The sequence below is a fragment of the Pan paniscus genome, chromosome 9, assembly GCF_029289425.2.
Source record: "Pan paniscus chromosome 9, NHGRI_mPanPan1-v2.0_pri, whole genome shotgun sequence".
Taxonomy (NCBI): domain Eukaryota; kingdom Metazoa; phylum Chordata; class Mammalia; order Primates; family Hominidae; genus Pan; species Pan paniscus.
Window position 1 is genome coordinate 69,224,104 of NC_073258.2, and position 21,050 is coordinate 69,245,153.

The 21,050-nt window shown below is 45.3% G+C and overlaps 1 long non-coding RNA gene across 6 annotated transcripts; it reads left to right on the forward strand.

The window, feature by feature from the left end:
* Positions 1–28: 28 nt before the first annotated feature.
* Positions 29–11,008, forward strand: LOC106635288 (uncharacterized). Of its 6 annotated transcripts, none has more exons than XR_008620220.2 (5): positions 29–163; positions 5,948–6,087; positions 6,704–6,879; positions 8,766–9,119; positions 10,626–11,008. It is a non-coding gene; the product is annotated as an uncharacterized LOC106635288 (long non-coding RNA). The 6 variants fall into 6 exon arrangements; XR_008620224.2 differs by having other exon boundaries at positions 8,773–9,119; XR_008620222.2 differs by having other exon boundaries at positions 42–163; positions 5,952–6,087.
* Positions 11,009–21,050: the final 10,042 nt, after the last annotated feature.

The following is a 21,050-nucleotide window of genomic DNA, read 5'->3' on the forward strand; positions in this document are numbered from 1 at the left end:
GGCGGGGCGGGCCTGCTGGCCCGGGCGAAGAGCGGCTGCGTCGGGGCCTGTGGCGAACGGAGGCGAGCCGGAAGTGGGGGGGTTGTCTGCTCTCAGGCCCCGCCTCCCCGGGGCCGGCTCGGGCCACGTCTCGCGCGCTGCCAGAAGGAGCTATTTTGAGCAGGTCTGTGGCGGAAGTGGGTGTTCCCGGGTCTCTGCTGCCCAGCTGTGCCCGCTGCCGTCTTGGGGTCCCGGGGTGCGCGGGTTGGGCTGGGTGAGCTCAGAGGCACCTTGTCGGCAGCCGAGCCTGAAGAGGCGACCTCGAAACGCCTCGTGAGACCTTTCGCGGGCACACGCCCTTCGCGTTCCTCCGCTTCCTCCCACGTTTCTTCAGCCCCTGGCGGGGCGCTGGGGTGCCCGGTAGTTAAGGGTGGGGTGGCAGCGAGCGTTTCTGTGCACCCGCAGCGTGCCACGCCCGTGCTAAGCACTTTGCCTATAGAGCCAGTGAATTAATTCTGCAATAGCACAGTGAAGAACTTCGCCCCATTTTACAGACGTGGAAATAGGCTCATCAAGTGCTCTGTAATTGTAAAACCTGGGATAACAAAGGAGCAAAACGCAATGTAGAGGCAAGTGTGTGGGACTTGACTTTGGTTAGAAATAGGCTTTGCAGGCCAGGCGCGGTGGCTCTTGCCTGTAATCCTAGCACTTTGGGAGGCCGAGACGGGCGGATTATCTGAGCTCAGGAGTTCGAGACCAGCCTGGGCAACATGGTGAAACCCCGTGTCTACTAAAATACAAAAAATTAGCCGGGCGTGGTGGCGTGCGCCTGTAGTCCCAGCTACTCGGGAGGCTGAGGCAGGAGAATTGCTTGAACCTGGGAGGTGGAGGTTGAAGTGAGCAGAGATCGTGCCACTGCACTCCAGCCTGGGCGACAGAGCGAGACTCTGTCTCCAAAAAAAAAAAAAAAAAGAAAGAAAGAAATAGGCTTTGCAAGTTAGTAGTTCTGTGACTGAATCCCAGTCTGTATAAGACCCTCAGGCATCCCCCGGTCCAAACCAAAACCTGTCTGCGAAGGATGATTTCACAGGAGCAAACCAAGACTTTATTTCCAGTTTTATAACCTGCCTTGGGGTCTTCGGCTAGGAAGCTAAGAGACACAGAAAGCTGAGATTGGGCAAAGACAGGATCTACCATCCACTCCGAGCTCTGGGAGCACCTGAAATGCGATTTGATGTCACCACCACCATCCCCAGTTCAACCACAGTTCATGTGTGGAATTTAACCTGCAAAGTTGGGTTTGCTGATACCCAACGCCGGTTGAATCATGTGAAGATCAGATCCTTTCACTATGTATTTGCTTTAATTTTTCCAACTAGTTCGGATCTAACATGAAATACGGTATTGAGGCTCACTCCAGAAGTGAAAATATACAATCGTCAGGCAGATTTTAGTTCTTTGCCTGCCCTTTTCAAAAATCAATGACTGGGCTGAGCGCGGTGGCTCACGCCTGTAATCCCAACATTTTGGGAGGCCAAGGCGGGCGGATCACCTGAGGTCAGGAGTTTGAGACCAGCCTGACCAATATGGTGAAACCCGTCTCTACTAAAAATATAAAAATTAGCCAGGCGTGGTGGCGTGTGCCTGTATTCCCAGCTACTCGGGAGTCTGAGACAGGAAAATTGCTTGAACCTGGGAGGGGGAGGCTTCAGTGAGCCAAGATCTCACCACTGCACTCCAGCCTAGGCGACAGAGCGAGACTCCTTCTAAAAAAAAAAAAAAAAAAATCAATGACTGTGACTGTTTTCATTTCCTCTTTGGCAACATAGGGACAATTTTTACTGCTGGGGCTGAAATTACAAACATAAGACACAGCCTCTCCTCTAGAGCAGCTGGGCAGCTAGACTTCCATCTGCTTGCTTTTTTTTTTTTTTTTTTTAGACACGGAGTCTTGCTCTGTCGCCCAGGCTGGAGTGCAGTGGCGCCATCTCGGCTCACTGCAAGCCCCACCTCACGGGTTCACGCCGTTCTTCTGCCTCAGCCCCCCGAGTAGCTGGGACTACAGGCGCCCGCCACCACGCCCAGCTAATTTTTTGTATTTTTAGTAGAGACAGGGTTTCACCATGTTAGCCAGGATGGTCTTGATCTCCTGACCCAGTGATCCGCCCGCCTCGGACTCCCAAAGTGTTGGGATTACAGGCGTGAGCCACCGCGCCCAGCCCATCTGCTTTCTTAAATTTCTATTGGAACAGAGTCATGCCTCTTCATTAGGTATTGTCTGTGGCTGCTTTTTTGATAAAAGGGCACGGTCGACTAGTTGTAGAGACTATATGGCTCACAAGTCCTAAAATATTTACTCTCTGGCCCTTTACAGAATATATTTGCTGATCTCCAGTCTAGAGTGTTACTGATGGGTTTCTGACACAGAAATATCTGGCTGAGATGGTCCAACATACCGAGAAACTCATTCTCTCCTATGAGAAAGTCATATTCTCTGATAGCATCTTTGGTCACCTGAAACCTAGAGTCCATTGAAGGCACAGCTCTGGGAACTGCAAAACTGTTCTGTGGAGTGTTATGGAGAGTAAAGCCAGGCAGACCAGCTGCTTCTGAGGGCTGTGGATAAAATAGAGAATGATACACTTACATCCTCTACCTTTTGTTTCCAGGCACGGATCATTTCAGGTGCCTTCTGTGCAGAAATAGCTGAATAAACTTGGAGCTTGGTCCTCTTTGTTGTTGAATTTACAATGTTATTTGAATGTAAGACCTTGTAGATACGACATTTGAAAGTTAGGGCTCTGGAATGGCACTGCCTGGCTTCAGACCCTTCATTTTTTTGCTAAATGACAACAAACAAGAAGCTTAGGCTCTGTGCCTCCGTTTCATCATAGTCAATTCTGGTATTTGCAGTAGTTATGTTGAATAAAGTCACCCAGTACACGGACTTAGCAAATACTGCTCCTTGGAAACCACAGCTCCTAGGGAAGATACAGGGTTAGGTTCCTGTGAACCTCTGATCACAACATTTTTATCAACAGATCAATATACATAACTTTGTTTTTGTGTGTGTGTTTCTATTTAAAGATGCTTTATTTAGGCCAGACACAGTGGCTCGTGCCTATAATCCCAGCACTTTGGGAGGCCGAGGCGGATGGATCACCTGAGGTCAGGAGTTCAAGACCAGCCTGGCCAACATGGTGGAACCCTATCTCCACTAAAATCACAAAAATTAGCCAGGTGTTGTGGCCCATGCCTATAGTCCCAGCTACTGGGGAGGCTGAGGCAGGAGAATCACTTGAACCCGGGAGGTGGAGGCTACGGTGAGCCAAGATCACGCCATTGTACTCCAGCCTGGGCAACAGAGCGAGACTCCATCTCAAACAAAACAAAACAGAAACAAAAAGAAGCCTTATTTAATGTCTATTATTGACTCATTAATTAACATTGAAAATGAGATGGGAATAATATAGGGTGGTCACAGGAGAATTAAATTCCAGGCAGCAGTTTTACATAACTAGAGACTATCGTCTGGTAAGACCCTGAAAAACCAAGGTATGAACCAAGCTGGCTAAGACCAACTGGACCCAACATGGTGCTGGGCTTGACCCAGGCTTCCCCTAGGACCTCATTATGTGCTCATTAACATACTAAACACACAACCACCAGTACCATGACAGTTTCAGGAACACTCAGATTTGGCGCATAAATGGGTGACACCACCGCTCCAAGAAATCTCTACCTTTTCCCAGGAATTTTCATGAATATTCCACCTCTTGGTTGAAGAAACCCATAAAGGTAGAAACCCCGAACCATTGCTCGACTTTCTCTTGAGTAGGCCTGCATTCCTCTTTCTTGAGTATGTAATTTTCACCTTGTAATAAGTCTTTGTACTTTCACTATTTTCTGACTCATCCTTGAATTCCTTTTCGTAATGACATCAAGAGCCCAGGGTCAAGGTCCCACCTGCGTTTGGGCACCTCCCCAGCCCACTGGTATCAAACCCACAGACAATGGCATATAACTCATGCCTGAATGAAGTACATCTAACATGTATTTTCTCCCTAAGACAGACCTTTTGCACTGAGGAATACTAGATAACACTTCAACCCTACGTGTGGGGGCCATTTAAAAATGCAAAACCGCCACCCAAAAAAAAGCAAAAAATGACAAAAATGAGGTGCTAAACAGACCAAGAAAAGGACAGTTGTTGGCAGTAGGTGAGCAGAAATGAGGGCAGAGAGAGAGTGCTTGCTGGGTCTCAGCCAGGGACTCCAACACGCGGCGACTCGGATTTTCCCCACTCCAGGCACATGGCATGTACAGGCTCATGGCCTCAGAAACGCTGCAAGTATTGATTTGTGGGGGGAGGGGGGGAGGTTACACATAAATTTTTTACCTACTAAGTGAATTTGCAAATGTGGAATCTATGAATCATGAGAATCAACTGTATGCTAAAATAGAGGAGTAATAGGACCTGCCTCATCAGATGGCTATGGGAATTCAATGATATATGAGTGCATGTAAATTGCTTATAATGGGGCATTACACAGAGAGGACTGAGTATTAGCCACTTTTTTTGTGTGTTTTTTTGTTTGTTTTTGTTTTGTTTTTGAGATGGAGTCTCGTCCTGTTGCCCAGGCTGGTGTGCAGCGGCGCGATCTTGGCTCACTGCAACCTCCGCCCCCTGAGTTCAAGCGATTCTCTTGCCTCAGCCTCCCTAGTAGCTGGGATTACAGGCGTGTGCTACCACACCCAGCTAATTTTTGTATTTTTAGTAGAGACGGGGTTTCGCCATGTTGGCCAAGCTGGTCTCAAACTCCTGACCTCAGGTGATCTGCCTGCCTTGGCCTCCCAAAGTGCTGGGATTACAGGCGTGAGCCACCACCCCTGGGCCCGTTGTTACTATTATTGATTACAAAAGAGCAGGACTCTGGTATTTGGAAGAGGATTCTCTAGAGTTTGGAACAACTTGAAGTCCCTGAGTCCCAAACCATTCCGAACCCCTCCACGGTGCCGCCTTCGTCACACCAGGCAGAAGCCCTTCCCTTGTCACCGGAAACTCCCTCTGGAAGGAGCTGTTCTCTGTCATTAAAGGGAGTTCCCTTTCAGGAGGAAGCCAATACTCCCCTTCATGCTCCACCCTTTATTGTCATTATTTGAAAATAGAAGGTTTATTTTTATGTTCTGAACACAAAACTAAGAATATTACAATTATGAGAATTTTGAGAATAAAAGTGAATAATTGATGGGGATAGGAGTAAAATTAAATATGCATTATTGGTCTGAGCCTCCTGACATGTCTCTTATAATGTTCAGAAGTATTAATTTGGTTTTCGGGTATTCACCATGGATGGCCAGGGGAAAATTCTTAAGGATTATGAAACCAGGCTACTACGGACTTACTCTGAGTTTTTTTATTTCAATTTTTTTAAAGCATATTAATTTCAATAAATTGTTACTTAATTTAGTTCACATGTATTTGATATGGTTTAAATAATTTTTATTGAGGATTAGTATACGTCCAGAAAAGTGCACATAAACGTTTACAGCTTGATGAATTTTCACAAACTGAACCCCCCTGTGGAATGAACACTCAGTAACAGTGGCACCAGCGTCCTGGGGGCTCCCTTCAACCCCCCTTCCAGGCCCAAAATGAAAATGCCAAGTATCTGTGAAGACTCAGAGCAACCTGAACTCCCATAGAGTTGCTGGTGGGAATGGAAAATGGTACAACCACTTTGGAAAACAGTTTGGCAGTTAAACATACACATACATGACCTAGCAGTCCCACTCGTAGGTATTTACTCTAGGGAAATGAAAACATACGTCCACACAAATATCTGTAGGAAGTGTTTATAGCAGCTGTATTTGTAATTGCCAAAACTGGTAAAGGAAAAGCTTGTTCTACTCACAACACGTCTGACATCCATGTGTAGGTTTTCTTTTCTTTTCTTTTTTTTTCAAGACAGGATCTTTCTCTTATCACCCAGGCTGGACTGTGGTGGCACAATTATGGCTCATTGCAGCCTTGATCTCCAAGGCTCACACCATCCTCCAACCTCAGCCTCCCAAGTAGCTGGGACTATGGGTGTGCACTATCCTCAGGTAATTTTTTTTTTTTAAATTTTTGTTAGAGACAGGGGTGTCACTACATTGCCCATGCTGGTCTCGAACTCCTGGCCTTAAGCAATCTTCCCTCCTCGGCCTCCCAAAGTGCTAGGATTACAGGTGTGGGCCACTGTGCCCAGCCCAACATGTGGGTTTTCCACACCAAGCAATTCTCTGCAGACGCCAACTGGGTATCCTACAATTTAATTCAATTTTGACACTAACTCTGTGGAGTTAGCACAGACCCCATAGGTTAAGAGCTCAGTCCCAGAAGACTGCCCCTGCTTCAGGCATCAATCCCAAGTAGTGGGTCCCCAGGTTACCACACTGGCTACAAATCAGAGGGGCCCACGAGCTCCTCCTTAGTTTTGTCATTTGCTAGAGCTCACAGAGCTCAGGGAAACACCTTACTTCCAGTTGCCGATTTATTATAAAGGATACAAATGAACAGCAGATGAAGAGAAGCATAGGGCAAGGTCTGGAAGGGTCCCAAACCCAGGAGCTTTTGTTCCCATGGAGCTGGGGGTGCACCACGCTCCTGGCACATGTATGTGTTCACGAACCACAAAGTTCTCTGTACCCTGGCCTTTAGAATTTTTTTTTTTTTTTCGAGATGGAGTTTTGCTGTTCTTGCCCAGGCTGGAGTGCAACAGCGTGATCTCAGCTCACTGCAACCTCCACCTCCCGGGTTCAAGTGATCCTGCTGCCTCAGCCTCCCGAGTAGCTGGGATTACAGGCATATGCCACCACAGGCGTGAGGCGTGAGCCACCACACCTGGCCATGCCCAGGTAATTTTTTGTATTTTTAGTAGAGACAGGGTTTCGCCATGTTGGCCAGGCTGGTCTCGAACTCCTGACCTCAGCTGATCCACTCGCTTTGGCCTCCCAAAGTGCTGGGATTACAGGTGTGAGCCTCCAGGCCTGGCCAAAGTTAATTCTTTAGAGAGCAATATTAAAAATAAAGAAGGTTGGCCAGGCGCGGTGCCTCACACCTGTAATCCCAGCACTTTGGGAGGTCAAGGTGGGGGCATCATGAGGTCAGGCGATCGAGACCATCCTGGCCAACATGGTGAGACCCCGTCTCTACTAAAAATACAAAAATTAGCTGGGCCTGGTGGCATGCACCTGTAGTCCCTGCTACTTCAGAGGCTGAGGCGGGAGAATCGCTTGAACCCAGGAGGCAGAGGTTGCAGTGAGCCAAGATCGCGCCACTGCATTCCATCCTGGCGACAGAGCGAGACTCTGTCTCAAAAAAGAAAAGAAAAGAAAAGAAATAAAGAGGGTCACTTTATGATAAATGATAAAAAATTCAACTCACCAGGAAGACGTAACAATTCTAAATATTCTAAATCAGAATGTACCAATAACAAGACCTCAAAACTCATTTTGTATTCTTTTGGAACTTGAGAAAATAATTCTAGCATTCATCTGTAACACTAAATGGTCAAAAATAGCAAAGAAGTTAGCATGCCTTTATTTCTCAAAATGGCTACAAAATATTTACTACTTTTGTAATAGAAAAAGAGTGTTTTTGTTTTGTTTTTTGTTTTTTAAGACAGAGTCTTGCTCTGTTGCCCAGGCTGGAGTCCAGTTGCACAATCTCGGCTCACCACAACCTCCACCTCCCTGATTGAAGCAATTCTCCTGCCTCAGCCTCCCGAGTAGCTGGGACTACAGGCGTGTGCCACCATGCCTGGCTAATTTTTTGCAATTTTAGTAGAGACAGGGTTTCATCATGTTAGCCAGGCTGGTCTGGAACTCCTGACCTCATGATCTGCCCGCCTTGGCCTCCCAAAGTGCTAGGATTACAGGCGTGAGCCCCCGCGCCCTGCTGAAAAAGTGTGTTTTAAAATAGAAAACTGTTTTTTAGGAGAAATGCTCTTTAGCAACAACAACAACAACAAAAAAACCCAACTTAATCCCAATACACATTTTAAAGTAGTATATAGCATGCAATAGCTGAGGTATAAACCTTCCTATCCATTCCTTATTAAATTATTGCCGGAAGTTCAAGTCACTCCACTCAAAAGGACTTCAAATAAGTGGGAAAATCGTTCTTTGAGAAGAAGGTATATGATTTGATATTGTTTTGCCTAGAGAAGAAAAAGAAACAAACCCATTAGAGTGTTGCAGAACCTGAATGGTTTTTCAAGAATTATGTTGATCAACTTTCTGTGTAGAGTAGCAAATAACAAGTGTCACCGATTTGAACAATAGTGTATTTGGGAAATAGAGAAAGGGCTGCTTCCTGTCCTTTGAGATCTTCACAGCAACCACAAACCCTATCTTGTCATCTGTGTTCCGGCATGCCCAGGCACATTTGACCAATTCTAAACGCTAAACGTTACTCCAGCACCCAAGTGTAACCCGTCACGAGGTGAGTCACAGTGAATCCTAACCAGGACCCCAGTGGGAAATGCTGCCTCCCCTTTAGGTTTCTGATTTCACTTCAGTTTCCCGCTAGCACTTATGGTGTCATTGATCACCCCTCCCCACCCCCCATCTCTTTCACAATTTTGTCTTCCGTGGGTCACGTATGTTTTGGAGATGTCTGACTTTCCCAAGAGCTGGTGTTGAATTTCCACCCAGTGTTTCCAGGACGGCAGCCTGTGTGAAGTGCTAGGGAAAGCCTTTTCATGCCTTGAAAAATACACACAAGTATTTCTCTTCCTGAGCTTCAAGGAGACTCTGCATTCAAAAGACCACTCCCGGGCACTGCCTTCTACCAACTTCCCCATCCAACTCTGATTGCATCGGACCACTGTCTTCCCTCCATGCCTCCAGCCCTGAGGTTGTCAACGGGGTGCTCCAGCCTCCATGTGCACCCTGTGACTTCCTTCATCCTAGTCCTGCTGACCCTCGTGGCTTCTCCTGCTCCAAGGCCAAGCTCGGGACCCTGTCATCATCCCCGGGGACAGGCCCCATCTTAGAGAGAATCCACCCAGCTCCCCACTCCTGAGCCATCTTCCAGCTATCCCGCCTCGAGACTCCCACCGCACCTGCTCCTGGGCTGCAGCTGCACCCAACAAGTATGTCATTCTCTTGCCAATAGAGTGTCTTCCACGTCCTTGTCCTTCCCACACTCCCCTTGGCAACCCCCCCCCCCCGCCGGATGAATCCAGATGCCCACCTTCATGCCTGCCCCTGGGTGGGTGCTGAGGGAGACCCGTGGCTTTTTCCTGCAACCAGGCCTTCTGCGCTGCCAGAAACCCCATGCTCACCTGGCATGGTGCTCACACCTAGCCCCCTCCACCATTTTCGAACCCACCTCATTCTCTTTCAGCAGGTCTTGCCTCTTTCTTCAAAGAGAAAATAGCAGCCCTGTCATGGGAACTCCCTTAACTCCCTTCCTCCCTGCCTGCGCGAGGCCTGAAGAAACACACGTCCATCCTTTTCTCCTCCCTTCCAGTAGCATTGGAAGAGGTGTTCTCACCAATGAAATATCTTCTCACCTGAGATGTGGGTTCTATCCCCCACAATCTCCTGGGGAACTTTATCCCACTGATTAACTACTGCCTCTCTGGGACGTCCCACCTGTCTCTACTGGAATCTTACCTTTTTTTTTTTTTTTTTTTTTGAGATGGAGTCTTGCTCTGTTGCCCAGGCTGGAGTGTAGTGGCGCGATCTCGGCTCGCTGCAAGCTCTGCCTCCCAAGTTCACGTTATTCTGCCTCAGCCTCCTGAGTAGCTGGGACCACAGGCGCCTGCCACCACACCTGGCTAATTTTTTTTGTATTTTTAGTAGAGATGGGGTTTCACCATGTTAGCCAGGATGGTCTCGATCTCCTGACCTCATGATCCACCCGCCTTGGCCTCCCAAAGTGCTGGGATTACAGGTGTGAGCCACCGCGCCCGTCCTGGCATCTTCCCTTTAACAGTGACACATGGCAGGGCCCAGTGGCTCAGCCTGTAATCCCAGCACTTTGGGAGGCCTAGGCAGGAGGATTGCTTGGACCCAGGAGTTCAAGACCAGCCTAGGCAACAAAGGGGGACCATTTTTCTCTATAAAAATCTAAAAAATTAGCCAGGTGAGGTGGCATGCCTCTGTAGTCCCAGCTACTTGGGAGGCTGAGGTGAGTGGAGTGCTTGAGCCCAGGAGTTCAAGATTGCAGTGAGCTATGATCATGCCACTGCACTCCAGCCTGGGCAACAGAGGAAAACCTCGACTCAGAAAAGAAAGGAAAAAAGAAGAAAAGAGAAATAGAGCTTTTCCAGCTCTCTGAAAGCTGTGTGTTGCTTGTTCTTTGCACACATCCCTTTTCTCCTTCCCTGTGGGTAACAAACTCTTGGTTTTTGTGAGCACCATCTCCTTGCTTTTTGTTATAGTTTGACACCTTTGCATGCATTCCTAGTCAAACTTGTTTCATTTTGAGCAGCATATGAATGAATCGTGCTGCATGCATCCTTCTGTGCCTGGCTTCCCATGCTCTTCATCATGCTTTGGTTGTTATATGTAGCTGTAACTTGTTTATATTTATTGCTGTTTGGCATGTCATTATGTGAATGATCACGATTTGTTTATCTGTTTCCCTGTAGGTCAACATGTGGATTGCTTCTAGAATTTGGATATTATGAACACTGCTGTGCTGAACATTCTTGTACACTTATATGGTTTGGCTGTGTCCCCACCCAAATCTCATCTTGAATTGTAGCTCCCATAATTCCTATGTGTCGTGGGAGGGACCCAATGGGAGGTAATTGAATCATAGGGGCAGGTCTTTCCCCTGCTATCCTTGTGATAGTGAATAAGTCTCATGAGATCTGATGGTTTTATACATGGGAGTTCCCCTGCACAAGCCCTCTTGTCTGCCGCCATGTAAGATGTGCCTTTGCTTCTCCTCTGCCTTCCACCATAATTGTGAGGACTCCCCAACCATGTGGAACTGTGAGTCCATTAAACCTCTTTCCTTTGTAAATTACCCAGTCTTGGGTCTGTCTTTATTAGCCGCATGAGAACATACCAATTTATACACGTCTTCTGGAACCCATTTCTTTCTGGTAGGTACTAGGAGTGACACTGTCAGGCTGTAGGATATAAGATGCTTCAACCTTATAAGATAATGCCAATGGAGTGTATGAAAGCCCCATTATGCTACATCTACCCTATTCTTGGTATTGTCAGACTTTTAAATGTTTGCTTCTCTGGTTGATACGTAATAGAATTTTGTTGTGGTTTTAATTTGCATTTTTAAAATTCCTAATGAGGATGGGCACCATTTCTTGTATCTGTTAACCATTTGGATTTCTCTCTTACAAAATACCCGTTCAAGAGTTTTAATTTTTCTACTGAGTCTTCTGGATTTTTCTCACAGACTTGCAGGGGTCCTTTGTGGATTATATATTCTGGACATGAGGGTTGTCAGTTACATTTGTTGTAAATATCTTTTCCTACTCTATGGCCAGTCTTTTTGCTCTCTTTATATATCTTTTTTTTTTTGGTAGAGATTTTTAAAAGATAAATAATAAATTGATAAACGAGAATGGAACACAAACTCTAAGTAATGGTTGTAATGGACTGTAGCCCATTGACTAAAATCAGAATCTTTTGAGTCTATCTACACTGATAAAAAAAGATTGGCCTGGTGTTGTGGTTCACACCTGTAATTCCAGCACTTTGGGAAGCCGAGGTCGGCAGATCACTTGAAGCTAAGAGTTCGAGACCAGCCTGGCCAACATGATGAAACCCCATCTCTACTAAAAATACAAAAATTAGTTGGGCCTGGTGGTACATGCCTGTAATCCCAGCTATCTGGGAGGCTGAGGCAGGAGAATAGCTTGAACCCGGGAGGTAGAGGTTGCCATGAGCCAAGATCGAGCCACTGCACTCCAGCCTGAGCAACAGAGTGAGACTCTGTCTCAAAAAAAAAAAAAAAAAAAAAAAAAAAAAAAGGTTTATTTATTTATTTATTTGAGACAGAGTCTCATTCTGTCTCCCAGGCTGGAATACAGTGGCGAGATCTTGGCTCACCGCAACCTCTGCCTTCTGGGTTCAAGCAATTCTCCTGCCTCAGCCTCCTAAGTAGCTGGGATTACAGGCACACGCCACCACACCCAACTAATTTTTTGTATTTTTAGTAGAGATGAGGTTTCATCTTGTTGGCCAAGCTGATCTCAAACTGCTGACCTCAGCCTTGGCCTCCCAAAGTGGTGGGATTACAGATGTGAGCCACCGCGCCCAGCGTTATTTTAGTTTTTTAGAGACAGGGTCCCACTCTGTCACCCAGGCTGAAGTGCAGTGGCACAATCATGGCTTACTGCAGCCTCAACCTCCTAGGCTCAAGTGATCCTCCCACCTCAGTACCACCATGCCTGGCTAATTTTTTATTTTTATTTTCAGCAAAGATGAGGTCTCTCTATGTTACTCAGGCTGGTCTTGAACTCCTGTGCTCAAGTGATCTGCCCACCTCTGCTTCCCAAAATGCTGAGATTACAGGCCTGAGCCACTGCACCCAGCCACTCTCTTTATAGTCTTAACCTTATGATTTTCTTCTTTTGATTTTTTTTTTTTTTTGGTTTATTTGTCATTCCTTTCTAACTTCTTGAGATGGATGTTTATCCCATTAACTTTTTTTTTTTTTGAGACAGAGTCTCTCTCTGTTGCCCAGGCTGGAGTACAGTGGCGCGATCTCGGCTCACTGCAAGCTCTGCCTCCTGGGTTCGTGACATTCTCCTGCCTCAGCCTCCTGAGTAGCTGGGACTACAGGCACCCACCACCACGCCTGGCTAATTTTTTTGTATTTTTAGTAGAGGCGGGGTTTCACCGTGTTAGCCAGGATAGTCTCGATCTCCTGACCTCGTGATCCGCCCACCTCGGCCTCCCAAAATGCTGGGATTACAGGCATGAGCCACTGCGCCTGGCCTTTTCTTTTTTTTTTTTCTTTCTTGAGACGGAGTCTCGCTCTGTCTCCCAGGCTGGGGTGCAGTGGTGCAATCGCAGCTCACTGCAACCTCTGCCTCCTGGGTTCCAACGATTCTCTTGCCTCAGCCTCACTACGCCTGGATAACTTTTTGTATTTTTAGTAGAGATGGGGTTTCACCCTGTTAGCCAGGCTGATCTTGAACTCCTAACCTCAAGTGATCCACCTGCTTTGGCCTCCCATTAACTTTCAATCCTCCCCACTCCTTAAGGTATGCACATACGAGTATACTTTTCGTCTATATACTGTTCAGCTGCACCCCACAGTTTTGGGGTATAGTATTCTCATTATTTTTCAGTTCAAGGTATTTCTAAATTCCTATTTGAATTAATCTCTGATCCATTTGTTATTTCAAAGTGTATATTAAAATTTCCAGATACATGGGGTTTTTCTAGCTTTTTGTTTTCAATTTCTAGGTTAACTGTACTTACGGTCAGAAAACACGGTCTGTTATTTTACTCCTGTGAGATTTGTTGAAACTGCTTTATGGTCCACCATATGGTCACTTTATATAAATGTTCTGAGTATGCTTGAAAAAGTGTGTGTTCTGCAGGGTTCTAGACGTGTAAATCAAGTCAAGTTTGTTAATTACGTTGTTCAAATCTTCTACATCCTTACTGATTTTTTTTGTCTACTTGTTTTATCAGTTACTGAAAGTGAAGTGTTCAAATCTTCTGCTTGATTATGGATTTTCTATTTATCCTTGATGCTCTATCAATTTTTGCTTTACTTACTGCCTTATCTACAGTACACAGCCCATGTAGCCAGTCTGCTGAAAGTTAGACTTGCAGGAAGCCAGATTACTACGTCCAGTAACAATCGAGGAAGCTAAACAATAACTTTTTTTTTTTTTGAGATGAAATTGGGCGCGATCTTGGCTCACTGCAACCTCCGCCTCCCCAGGTTCAACTGATTCTCCTGCCTCAGCGTCCCGAGTAGCTGGGATTATAGGCATGCACCACCACGCCCAGCTAATTTTTGTATTTTTAGTAGAGATGGGATTTCGCCATGTTAGCCAGGCTAACTCCTGACCTCCCAAATCCTCCCTCCTTCCTGATCCACCCACGTTGGACTCCGAAAGTGCTAGGATTACAGGCATGAGCCACCGCACCTGGCCAAAACAATAACTTCTATCACAACCAGTCCACTACTGCCAGAACGTGATGAATAACTAACAGCTTCCCTAATTTTTGTCCCTGCTTCCAACTTAGGATCACCCAGGGAAAGCCAAAGATGCACCCATAGTCAACCACATAGTACCCCCTATCTCTAGTTAGCCCACCTTCAGCACCATGCCAATAGGGCAGACTTAGAGCGTTCCTTTTTGTCCACTATAAAGCTTTCCCACTCTTTTACCTATCTTTGAGTCTCTCTCTCTCTCTTTTTTTTTTTTTTTTTTTGAGACAAGGTCTCACTCTGTTGCCCAGATTGGAGTGCAGGGGTGCGATCATGGTTCACAGTGTGATCAAACTCCTGGGCTCAAGCGATCCTCTTGCCTCTGCAAGCAATCATTTCTAACACTGTACATCCTGTCCATACAAAAAAAAAATTAAAAATTAGTTGGCATGGTGGTGTGCACCCGAATCCCAGCTACTCAGGAGCTGAGGTAGGAGGATCTCTTGAACCCAGGAGGTTGAGATCAGCCCTGGCAACATAATGAGAGCCCTATCTCTACTGAAAAAAAAAATAGCCAAGCATGGTGGCATGTGCCTGTACTCCCAGCTACTCAGGAGGCTGAGGCAGGAGGATCACTTGAGCCTGGAAGGGCTGCAGTGAGCCATGATCATGTCACTGCACTCCAGCCTGGGCAACAGAGCGAGACCTTATCTCAAAATAAAAATGATGATAATAATAATAATAACGATGATAGGACTTCCAGAGGAAGAAGGGGAAATAGAGGCAGCTGAGGTCATTGGAGAAATGAAGCCCTAGCCTCATCCTCTGGGAGGTCCTCCATGTCCAGTGTCCTCCAGGGCCACATCTGAAGTGTATACTGGGGACTAGGAACTAGGTCCACCTTAGAGGATGAACAGCTTTGGCAGCCCACTTCCTGCCCATGCAAGTTTAGGGGCCTAAAGATTGTTTTTATTTTAATGCCCAAACAGTATAGAGTCTGCTTTCATGACTTCTTTGGCAATGCAATTCCCTCGAAGAAGTGGTAGACATCTGATCTGTTTGTTTCCAGTTCGTTTGCATGTGCAAGTAATCAGAGCCCAAACTCTCTTAAACGAAATGCTCAAACTTGATTTTACTTCTCTGCCTCCTCATCACCACAGGCTTCTCATTTCATTTGGGGTTAGCCCACCTGGTCTTTGTTACCGCGCTGAGTGTTAATTGGCCTTTACCACTCAAAGGCTTGTTTTCAGTGTTGTTTTCATATACGGTGTCTAGAAGCAACTGGATTTTTCTTAACCCACATGGGCACAAATGTCTGGACTCTGTTTATTACCTTTCACTTTTACTTGAAAATGGTCCAGTTGCTGCCCAAGAATATCTCTTTTGTTTAATATTTGGCTAAATGCAACTGGCAAGAACCAAGGTCCACTGTTAGTATTCTGTTTTATACTATTTTCCCCTATGTCTACAGGCTCTGTAAGTATGTGGTTGACTTTCCAAGTCATCATAACAGACAGCTGGATCAAATGGTTGCCAATGTATTACATGGCGTGATGTCAGGTTCCACACAGCCTACTGCCTGACTTCTGAGCCAGTATCACATGATTTATTTATTTCTTTTTATTTATTAACAGTAGCACCCCACTTCTGATACTAATTCCAGTATTAGGACAATGCTATATGCTATCACAGTAGCTTAACACAACTGGACTTTAATGTTACAAAACTCAGAAAGTTCATTCACATGCTTTCAGATTCCACACTGCACCTAACCTGTATTTACTACAACTTTTTGCATTCTGGTTTTGTAACAGCAGGTTGTCCATAGTTGTTTGAAGAGAGAATCAAAATACTCTTGCCTTTCCAACTACACAACTGTATGAGGCCACATTTTCTTTACAAACTTCAACCAACACAACATTTTTCAATAACTTGAATGCAGAAACAAATATGAGAAGGCAGGCATTAAAGACATTCACAAAAATTTAGGCCAGGTGCAGTGGCTCACGCCTGTAATCCCAGCACTTTGGGAGGCTGAGGCGGGTGGATCACAAGATCAGGAGATCAAGACCATCCTGGCTAACACGGTGAAACTCCATCTCTACTAAAAATACAAAAAATTAGCCGGGCGTGGTGGCAGGCACCTGCAGTCCCAGCTACTCAGGAGGCTGAGGCAGGAGAATGGTGTGAACCTGGGAGGCAGAGCTTGCAGTGAGCCGAGATCACACCACTGCACTCCAGCCTGGGCGACAGAGTAAGATTCTGTCTAAAAACAAAAAATAAACAAACAAAAAAAATTATACATGCCACTCTTCTCACTAATTTTTGTTTTGATAAATATAGCTATTTTTCATAAAATACATGATTTATGTTAGCATGTAATGGGTTTATCCTTGTTATTTTAAATGAATAAATAATTTAAAATTTTTTCAGTTTAATTTTTGATATGGTAAATATTAAAAGATGGAACCTGTAGAAGCCTTTTTTTGGGATCCTCAAAACGTTTTAAGAGTATAAAGGGCTCCTGAGACCAAAAAGGTTGAGAACCAGTGCTTTAAAGCTTGATGTTTCTCAGGGTTTCATCCTTTGTGGATTAATGCCCATTATAAAATGTCTTGGCAAAGGGAGTTCATTCCTTTTAGCGCTTCCATCTTCTGCAGTGAGAGGACACCGCATTCTTCTTCTCCAGAGGACGCAGCAGCAAGATGCCATCTTGAAACCAGAGACCAAACCAACCAGCAACTTCGTCTTGAACTTCCCAGCCTCCACAACTGTAAGAATACATTTTTTTTCATGTATCATGTATCGGTCTCAGCTAGTCTGTGATAGCAGCACCAAACAGACTAAGATACCAGTCCTCCTCAAAACTGTCAAGGTCAACAAAAACAAGGAAAGTCTGAGGAACTCTTCCCGTCAAGGGGAGCCTGTGAAGACCTGATGGCGAGGGGTAATGTTGCTTTCTGGATGGGATCCTGAACAAGAAGAAGGACGTTAGGTAAAAAGGAAGGATATCTAAAGAAAGTGTGGATGCCGGGCACGGTGGCTCACGCCTGTAATCCCAGCACTTTGGGAGGCTGAGGCAGGCAGATCACGAGGTCAGGAGTTCAAGACCATCCTGGCTAACATGGTGAAACCCCATCTCTACTAAAAATACAAAAAATTAGCCGGGCGTGGTGGCGGGCGCCTGTAGTCCCAGCTACTTGGGATGCTGAGCCACAGAATTGCCTGAACCCAGGAGGTGGAGGTTGCAGTGAGCCGAGATTGCGCCACTGCACTCCAGCCTGGGCCACAGAAGTAGACTCCGTCTCAGAAAAAAAAAAAAAGAAAGTGTGGACTTCAGTGAATAATAATGTTACTGGTTTATTAATTGTGTATCACGTTAAGATAATAATAAGGAAACTGGGTGTGGAGTACACAGGAACTCTCTGTACTATCTTTGCACATTTTCTGTAAATATGAAACCATTCTAAAATTAAAAGTTTATTTTAAAATGCAGTTAGATAAAATGAAAAAATATGTAGAAACATTGGAAAGGAGGTAGTAAAATCATCCTTTTTTGTAACCAATATGATTAAATCGCTAGAAAACTCGAGATAAAAACTATACAACAACTTCTTTTAAAAAAAGACAGACATTGGCCAGGCCAGGTACAGTGGCTCATGCCTGTAATCTCAGCACTTTGGGAGGCCAAGGCAGGAGGATCACTTGAGGCCAGGAGTTCCAGACCAGGCAACATAGGGAGACTCCATCTCTACAAACAGTTTTTAAAAATTGCCACGTATGGTGGTGCATGCCTGTAGACCCAGCTACTTGGGAGACTGAGGCAGGAGGATTGCTTGAGCCCAGAAGGTTGAGGCTACAGTGAGCTGTGATCGTGCTGCTACACTCCAGCTGGGGCAACAGAGAGACCCTGTCTTAAAAAAAAACTAGCATACAGAGCTAGTTTTCTTTTTTCTTTTTCCTTTTTTTTTTTTGAGACGGAGTCTCGCTCTGTGGCCCAGGCTGGAGTGCAGTGGCTGCCGATCTCGGCTCACTGCAAGCTCCGCCTCCCGGGTTCACGCCGTTCTCCTGCCTCAGCCTCCTGAGTAGCTGGGACTACAGGCGCCCGCCACCACACCTGGCTAATTTTTTGTATTTTTAGTAGAGACAGAGTTTCGCCATGTTAGCCAGGATGGTCTTGATCTCCTGACCTCGTGATCTGTGATCTGCCCACCTCGGCCTCCCAAAGTAGTGGGATTACAGGCGTGAGCCACCGCGCCAGGCCATACAGAGCTAGTTTTCTAAGTATCCCATAAAAAGAACCAGAGCTTTTCTGAGAACTGATTGAGGCTAAGTCTAGGGCAGCAAAAATGTATCCTGGAGCTTCTTACAGTCACAGAAAGTAGGAAAGAAAAAGAAAAGACGGGCATGTTAAAATGGCATAGGAGGCCAGGTGTGGTGGCTCACGCCTGTAGTCCCAGCACTTTGGGAGGCCGAGGCGGGCAGATCACCTGAGGTCAGGAGTTTGAGACCAGCCTGGCCAACATAATAAAACCCCATCTGTACTAAAAATACAAAAAATTAGCCGGGCATGGTGGTGGAGCGCCTATAATACCAGCTACTCAGGAGGCTGAGGCAGGAGAATTGCTTGAACCTGGGAGGCGGAGGTTGCAGGAAGCCAAGATCATGCCACTGCACTCAAACCTGGTGACAGAGTGAGACTCGGTCTCAAAAAAAAAAAAAGGCATGGGAGCCAAATTTCAAGGGCTCCTAATGACCAAGGTCAGATGGAACAACTGACTAACAAAATAATGATAGGATTCAATTGCAACCCAAAGAATAAAACCAATATCCACAAATCCATATTGGTATAAACAACTGAAACAAAATGAATAAGTGAGGAAGAAACAAATTAATAAAGGTTGAAGGAATGAGAGAAACAGAAAATTACCATTAGAACTCCACAGTAATACTTGCTATAAGCGAGATCCATAGATGAATGCTAAACTTAGTGAGCCGAAGTTAAAGCAGAAACAGGATATTTGCATAGTCTCAAAGTATTTCCCCTCAGACATTCAGTAATTAAAAAGGGAAAAATAGTAACTTTCTAGTGGAGAATCCTGGCAGACAGCACCTTCACGAAATGCTCCAGGTTAGGGTCTCCGGCGGTATAAACTGACATTACAAACCCTCTGATATGATGCACTGAGCTTGCACATCGAGGCGGTGGCACCCTCTCCAATAATGCATGACCTCGATCTAATCACAAACTTCAGGCAAACCCAAACTGAGGGCGTTCTACAAAACAACCGGCCAGTATTTTTCAAAAGTATAAAAAAATGAAAGTCATGAATTCAAGACAAAGAAAGACTGAGGAACTGTCACAGATTGGAAGACACCAAAGAGAAACGACAACTAAATATAATGTAGGATTCTGGATTGAACACTGGAAGAGAAAAGGGGAGCAGTAGAAGAACTGGTGAGATCTGAACAGCTTCTGCAGTTTAGTTAATAGCATTGTGCCCAGGTTGATTCTTAGATTTGACAATTGTTCTGTAGTTATGTAAGATGTTAACATAAGGAGAAACTGGGTTAACATAAGGGGGAAACAGGAACTCTGTACTATTTTTGCAAATCTTCTGTAAGTCAAAATTATCTCAAAATAGAAAGTTAAAAAAAACACAAAAGAATGGCCATTTTCAAAGTAATCAAAAAATTCAACAGATGTCATATATACAAATAACAGCCAATTAGGAAATAATGACAAATGAAAAATATTTATTAACAAACAACCGGAAAACATGCAGAATATCTAGGAATACATTTTATAAGAAATAGCAGGATATCATGAAAAAAACTGTAAAATTCTGTTGATGCATTGAAAAAGGCTTGAATACATGAAAAGCTATATTGTGCTCTTGGATAGGAAGACCTAAGAGTCTAAGAGTCTCAATCCTTCAGAATTTTTTTTTTTTTTCACAGAGTGTCACTCTGTCACCCAGGCTGGAGTACAGTGGCACGATCTCTGCTCATTGCAACCTCCACCTCCTGGATTCAAGCGATTCTCCTGCCTCAGCCTCCCAAGTAATGGGATTATAGGTGCACGCCACCACCCCCGGCTAATTTTTGTATTATTATTATTATTTTTTTTTGAGATGGAGTCTCACTCTGTCGCCCAGGCTGGAGTGCAGTGGCGCGATCTTGGCTCACTGCAAGCTCCACCTCCTGGATTCACGCCATTCTCCTGCCTCAGCCTCCTAAGTAGCTGAGACCACAGGCGCCCGCCACCACGCCTGGCTAATTTTTTGTATTTTTAGGAGAGACGGGGTTGCACCGTGTTAGCCAGGATGGTCTCTATCTCCTGACCTTGTGATCCACCCACCTCGGCCTCCCAAAGTGCTGGGATTACAGGTGAGCCACTGCGCCTGGCAATTTTTGTATTTTTAGTAAAGACCGAGTTTCACCATGTTGGCCAGGCTGGTCTCAAACTCCCAACCTCAAGTGATCCACCTGCCTTGGCCTCAAAAAGTGTAGGGATTACAGGCGTGAGCCACCGTGCCCAGCCCTTTCCTAAGTTAATGTAAAAATTCAGTATTTTTCAACCAAAATCCAATAGGGCTTTTTCTGCAAGGGGAATTTGATAAAACGATTCTAAAATTTATCTTGAAGAATACAAATAGGAGACAGGCCAGAAAAATTCTAAGCAGCAGCACAATTTTAATGTTAAAATGGATTATGATAGATGATAGATGGCCATAATGATGTAGATGCCAACAGTCAGATCAATAGCATAGAATACAGACAGGTCAAAGTGTCCATGGGATTTTAGTAAATGACAAAAAGTGGCATTTTAGGCCAGGCGTGGTGGCTCACGCCTGTAATCCCAGCACTTTGGGAGTCCAAGGTGGGAGGATCGCTTGAACCCAGGAGTTTGAGATCAGCCTGGGCA